Raw genomic sequence first — 6,966 nt, forward strand, 5'->3', positions numbered from 1 at the left:
TTGGTTTTGTCTTTTTGCACTATTATTGTGTTTTTGTTTTTTATATTTACGTGTGTGTGTGCGCGCGCATATATATATTGTTATATATGTATATGTGGTGACGTATCGGGCCGAGACCGTTCTTCAAATTGAAACATCACCTATTCCTTTTCACAGGAGATGCTGTCTGACCCGTTGAGTTACTCCAGCTTTTTATGTCTATCTTCGGTTTAAACCAGCATCTGCAGTTCACGCACGCACCTACGCACACAGTGTGTATCTATGTGTATGTACACACTGAACTTTTTTTCTTGTTTATTATATTGTTTACACTGTACTATGTTTATATAGTTTTAGTTTTTAGTTTTAGAGATACAGCACGGAAACAGGCCCTTCGGCCCACCGAGTCCGCGCCGACCAGCGATCCCCGCACATTAACACTATCTACACCCACTAGCCTGTACGTCTTTGGAGTGTGGGAGGAAACCGAAGATCTCGGAGAAAACCCACGCAGGTCACGGGGAGAACATACAAACTCCGTACAGACAGCACCCGTAGTCGGGATCGAACCTGCCTGTTGTGCTGCTGCAAGTAAGAATTCTATCTGGGATACATGACAATAAAACACTCCTGACTCTCTTGAATGGTGTATGACTTGCTCTCTGGCTCCATCGAGTAGATGGTTTGGCAGGGGTCAGCAAGCAGCTGAATGGAGTTCAGGGAGTTGAATAGGAGCATCCAACAAAGATATTCAAGAGCAGGGCAAGTGAAATATAGGGCTATAGTGAATTATAGGGAGACTTTACAATGTTTCTTTGTGGTCAGGTCACATAGTTGAATACAGGGGTCCTTTGTGTTCAACAAAAGATAAATGTCTTGTTTGAAATCATGTGAAGTGAGGTTTCATAGTGTTGCATGCCAAATCTGGAATGTCTGCTCTTTGCATTCAAGGACAAATGTACAAAAATTACTATTGGATGTAGATTTTAATCAGGAAACGATGAGACATTGATTCTGTACATGTGTCTGACAAGTCAGAATTCTGACTCCAGCATATAATTAGAAAATAGCAGCCTCTTGGCTAATACAATAGTCAAACCATGAGGCCCGATGTGGAAATAACAATAAACACAGGGCAGTGAAAATTACAGCAAGGCACAGTCCCTTCAGCCGTGTGTATGTGTCTGTCTGTCTCTCTGTGTGTGTGTGTGTGTGTGTGTGTGTGTGTGTGTGTGTGTGTGTGTTCATCTGCCTGCACACAATCCCTGTACCTCCATTCCCTAACCATCTAAAAGCCTCTTTTGCCTTCACCCCATATCCCTTGACACCACTAGCCCCTAGAGCTCTATCCAACTCTCTCTTAAATCCATCCACTGCCCTCTGTGGCAGGGAATTCCACAAATTCACAACTCTCTGGGTGGGAAAGTTTTTTCTCACCTCAGTCTTAAATGGCCTCCCTTTATTCTAAGACTGCGGCCCCTGGTTCTGGAAAATCTTCTTTAAACTGTGCCCCTCCCATCTTAAAGTTATGCCGGTTAGCCCTTGTCATTTCCACCCTGGGTCTACCCGATCTATGCCTTTTGTAATTTGATATACTTATTAGGTATCCTTCTTAATAATGCACGTGCTTCTATGAAATGTTCTTCTGCTGGATAGAATATTTAGCTTTCTCTACCCCCCCCCCCCACCACCACCACCATCATCAGTTCGAAGAAGGGACCGACCCGAAACGTCACCCATCCACATTTCCACAGATGCTGCCTAACCGGCTGAGTTACTCCAGCACTCTGTGTCCTTTAATTTCACTTATACACCAGGTTTTATGGGGGTGAGCAGATGACGCCGAATTTCCTTGGCTTCGGCGATCAATGACCTGATTTGCTGACAGCTCCTCTTCTCTCATCACTCCAGGAAGTCGGACGTCTTTTTTCTTTGTGCAAATTTTTTTTTTTTTCCAGTAGAATTGCAAAGGCTTGCTAAATTTGAATTCTGTGTGGGTGTCAGTTGGCAAGCAAGGGTTTGGGCTGGCCTGAATACAAATGCATGAAACTGGTGGCTTTTCGGGATTCTTCAGGAACGCTGAAAACAAAACTTGTGCCCCGTCCAAGAATAACAAGGCTTTGCAAAATCTACTCGTCACATCCCAGAGAGCTTGACAACAATTAAACTCGCCCCAGACTCTCACAGAAACAAAGTAAACGGCTCAGCGGTCCCCTGTGGCTGACGAACCTTCCTGCTTTGTGTCAGCAACTTATATAAGACCAAAAATACATCTCGTTCAACTCATTGGCTGATTGCTACCCGATCATGTTCCCCAGGGTAGTGGTATTTGGCTTTCCTTCGCCATGTTAAGTAAACATTAGACATACAGTGCCCTCCATAATGTTTGGGACAAAGACCCATCATTTATTTATTTACCTCTGTACTCCATAATTTAAGATTTGTAATAGAAAAAAAATCACATGTCGTTAAAGTGCACTTTGTCAGATTTTATTAAAGGCCCCCCCCCCCCATTTCAGGAATAGATCAGGTAGATGCACAGAGTCTTTTGCCCAAATAGGGGAATCGAGGACCAGAGGACAGGTTCAAGGTGAAGGGGAAAAGACTTAATAGGAATCCGAGGGGTAACTTTTTCACACAAAGGGTGGCGGGCGTATAGAACGAGCTGCCAGAGCAGGTAGTTGAGGCTGGGACTATCCCATCGTTTAAGAAACAGTTAGGCAGGTACATGGATAGGACAGGTTTGGAGGGATATGGACCAAGCGCAGGCAAGTGGGACTAGTGTAGCTGGGACATTGTTGGCCGGTGTGGGCGAGTTGTGGTGAAGGGCCTGTTTCCACACTGTATCACTCTATGACTATCCATATTCCACCATATCCATATTCCACCATTCCCTGCATATCCATGTACCATTTTAAAAGCCTCTGTAAACCCACTACCATAGCTGCCTCCACCACCACCACTACTCTTCGCAACGCGTTCCAGGCACCTACCACACAAAAATTGACACGCACATCTCCGCTAAACTTTGCCTCTCACTCCTAAAATCTATGCCCTCTAGTTTTTGACATTATAAAAGAAATATTAGATTTTTCTACATTTCCTAAGCAGAAAGTAGCAGAAAATCTAGATTCCCCCCCCCCCCCCCCCCCCCCCCCCCCCCCCCCCCCACTTTTATCAAATTTTTTTTTTTTTACTTTCTGGAGAGGTTGATAAAGACTGTGTCTGACTTTGATCACCAGTTTTTGAAATAAATTTTTTTTAAACATTTCCTTGTCTGGTACCTGAACTGCAAGGTTAAGATAACAAGCAACTATTGAGACATTTTTCTCAGGCTGAGATCATTTTATGCTGGGCAAGATGCATCCTGTTTCTGCTTCTAGGAAGAAAACCTGGAATCCAACCATATCAGGGAGTTGGCAAGAAATGATGGGTGATTTAAAAGAAATGAACCAGGGAGAAGCGAGAGATTATTAAACACGGTAGTTTGCAAATGTGGAAAAGGGACTGGAAGCTACTGTCAGTGGAGCTCAAACAAAGAAAAGATTAAAAGATTGGAAGACTCTCAAGTTATTTTTTTCCAGTTCAACAATTACATTCCCCCTGTCCAATTTACTCTGAGCAGTTTGCATTCTTGTGCTCCTCAACTTTAAACTCCCCGGCCCAACCTCACTGCTAAGATCTCAGCCTGACCATTACCAATAGACTTATGACTTCCGGCTTCTCAATCATCAACAATGCAATGTCTTACCATTTATCATTATCAATTACCTTTTTTGCCTTTCCTACACAGCATTTGCTATTCCTTGGAGAGGCATTTAAAAGATTATTTTCCTCAAATCCTCCCTCTCATTTGCAACCTAATTATCTTGGCACACTGTTTAAGAAGGAACAATGCGCGGAGACGACAGAGAGTGTCTGAGGTGTCGTCTCCCAATTTTGTTAGTATCTTGGCACACCGCCTTATGTTGTACAGTCTATGGTTCATGTTCTTTAATTCAAAAACGATACCTTGTCCTATTCTGTGTTCTTGGTCAGCGATGTTGTAGATTATTTCAGAGCAGCTCTCCAACCTGTAATGTACTCCTTCTCCATCTTGGTGAAAATCCCCGATCATAGTCATACAGCACGGAAACAGGCCCTTCGGCCCAACATTTAAAAAAAATATCATATTTATTTTACTAGAAGCAATTGTACAAGGAGAATGTAATCGACATAACAATTATACAAATATCGTACAGCTTCAATTTTAACATTTTATAAACTAATAACTAAATCGGAAAAAGAAAAAAGGAAAGGAAGAAGAAAAGAAAAAAAAAAGAAAGAATTTCGAAAAAGACACGAAAGAGAAAAAAGAAAAACCCCTGAGCTAACGAAGAAGTGAAAGAAGTGGAGATAAATCCCACTACCCTTCCCTACACCCACTCACCCGACCCTAGCGTTGGTTTTGAATTTGTGTTCAACCATTATGTTTTTGAAGAAATTCAATGAAAGGAGACCAGATCAATTTTCCAAAATATGGTTTGTCAGACAAAACAAGCCTTATTTTTGTAGTGTCCTTTGGCCCAACTTGCCCGTGCCGACCAACTACACTACACTATCTACACTATTCCCAACTTTCTGTGTTTGGCCCATATCCCACTAAACCAGTCCTATTCATATACCTATCTAAATGTTTCTTAAATGTTGTGATAATACCTGCCTCAACTACCTCCTCTGGCAGCTTGATCCATACACCCACTGCTCTTCGGGTAAAAAAAAGTTCCCTCCGGTTCCTATTAAATCTTTCCCTCCTCACCTTAAACCTATGATTCTCAATTTCCCTTACTCTGCATTAACAATATCAATTCCTCTCATGATCTTGTATACCTCTATAAGATCACACTTCATCCTTCTGCGCTCCAAGGAATAAAGTCCCAGCCTGCTCAACCTCTTCTCAGTGCTCACAATGGCAGTGCCATTAGCTGGTGTCAAGTCTCTTGTGACAAACATCGTGGCATCCATTGGTTTGTAATGCTTTCACCAGGTGCTTATTTCAGATTTTTACTCCACCATTTTGCCACAAAAATCACTTTTCTTTTCCAAACTTATGAGTTCCATCTTGTGCAATCCACACTGTTGAACATGAATCACAGTAGTAAACACTCTTTCATCGTTCCTCATTGACTGCGACGTGCTTCAGGGCAACTCAGCTCACCACAGACTCAATGAAAATGCAAATACTTTTTCTTTATTTCACGTGGAATGCAGAGGTATCCTGTGATCGCACTGCTGTTTATGTGACCTTGTTATAGTGCATAAACACTATCATTTATAGTTCAAATATTTGGAAATAGCATCCTTGGTCTAAAGGGTTTGGGAACAGCATCTTTCATTTCACGTGCTAGCTTTATTCTATAATTAATTTACGATGTAAAATCTTGTTCCTGCAGAATATTGAACCACATAGGCATTGGTTTTGTCTTTTTATACTATATTTGTTTGTTTGTGTGTGTGTGTGTGCGCGCACATGTGTTTGTGTATATATGTAGACATACACGCGCGCGCGCACACACACACACACACACACACACACATATATACAGGCACGTATAAACACACACATATACATATATATATATACGGGAGGGAGGGAAGGGGAGAGGGGTGGGTGGAGAGAGGGGAAAGAGTGGGGAGGGAGAGTGGAGGGGGAAGGGGGAGAGAAGTGGAAGAGGAGGAGAGAGGAATGGGGAGGGGAGAGAGATGTGGGGGGGAGGGATGGGGACGGAGAGGAGGAGGGAGGGGTAAGAGTGTGGAGGGAGGGGGAAGAGTGTGGAGGGAGGGGGAGAGAGGGGGGAAAGAGTGGGGGGGGATAGTGGGAGGGGGAGAGGTGGAAGAGTGGGGAGGGTCAGAGGGGTAGGGGGAAGGGGTGGGGGGGAGAGGGGAGGGAGGGGGAAGGGAGGGGGAGAGAGGGGTGGGGAGGGAAAGGGGTGGGGTGAGGGAGAGAAGTGGTAGAGTGGGGAGGGAGGGGTAGGGGGAGTGGTGGAAGAGGGACAGAGGGATAGGGTATAGAGTGAAGGGGGGTGGGGGAGAGAGGGATTGGTGGGAGAGGGAGAGGGGTGAGAAGAGGGAAACTTAGAAACATAGAAATAAGGTGCAGGAGTAGGTCATTCGGCCCTTCGAGCCTGCACCTCCAGTCAATATGATCATGGCTGATCATCCAACTCAGTATCCTGTACCTGCCTTCTTTCCACACCCCCTGATCCCTTTAGCCACAAGGGCCACATCTAACTCCCTCTTAAATATAGCCAATGAACAGGCCTCAACTACCTTTTGTGGCAGTGAATTCCAGAGATTCACCACTCTCTGTGTGAAAAATGTTTTTCTCATCTCGGTCCTAGGAGATTTCCGCCTTTTACTTCAACTGTGACCCCTTGTTCTGGACTTCCCCAACATCGGTTTCTATAAGATCCCCCCTCAATCTTCTAAAATCTAGCGAGTACAAGCCGAGTATATCCAGTCTTTCTTCATATGAAAGTCCTGCCATCCCAAGAATCAGTCTGGTGAACCTTCTCTGTACTCCCTCTATGGCAAGAATGTCTTTGAGCATTGGGCATTGTGACATCACACAATGGAACGTTCACCAGGGGCTGGGGCTCCCGCAAAGGCATATGTAAATGAATCCATTCCGATTGGACATATGTGAACATTGGGCATTGTGACATCACACGATGGAACGAATCAAAAGGAAGAAAGCCAGCGGCAGCCGGACGGACGGACGGCAGGCGGCAGCCACAGAGTTTTATATAATAATAGATAGATAGATAGATAGAAGATATACACACACATATATTATATACACACACATATATATATATATACATACACACACACACACACACACAATCACACACACACAAACATATTCTGATTATATATATTTTTTTGTTTATTATATTTTGCCAAGTACTATGTTTACATACTGTTAACATATTGTGCTGTTGCAAA

This window comes from Amblyraja radiata, chromosome 22 (assembly GCF_010909765.2).
Source record: "Amblyraja radiata isolate CabotCenter1 chromosome 22, sAmbRad1.1.pri, whole genome shotgun sequence".
NCBI lineage: Eukaryota > Metazoa > Chordata > Chondrichthyes > Rajiformes > Rajidae > Amblyraja > Amblyraja radiata.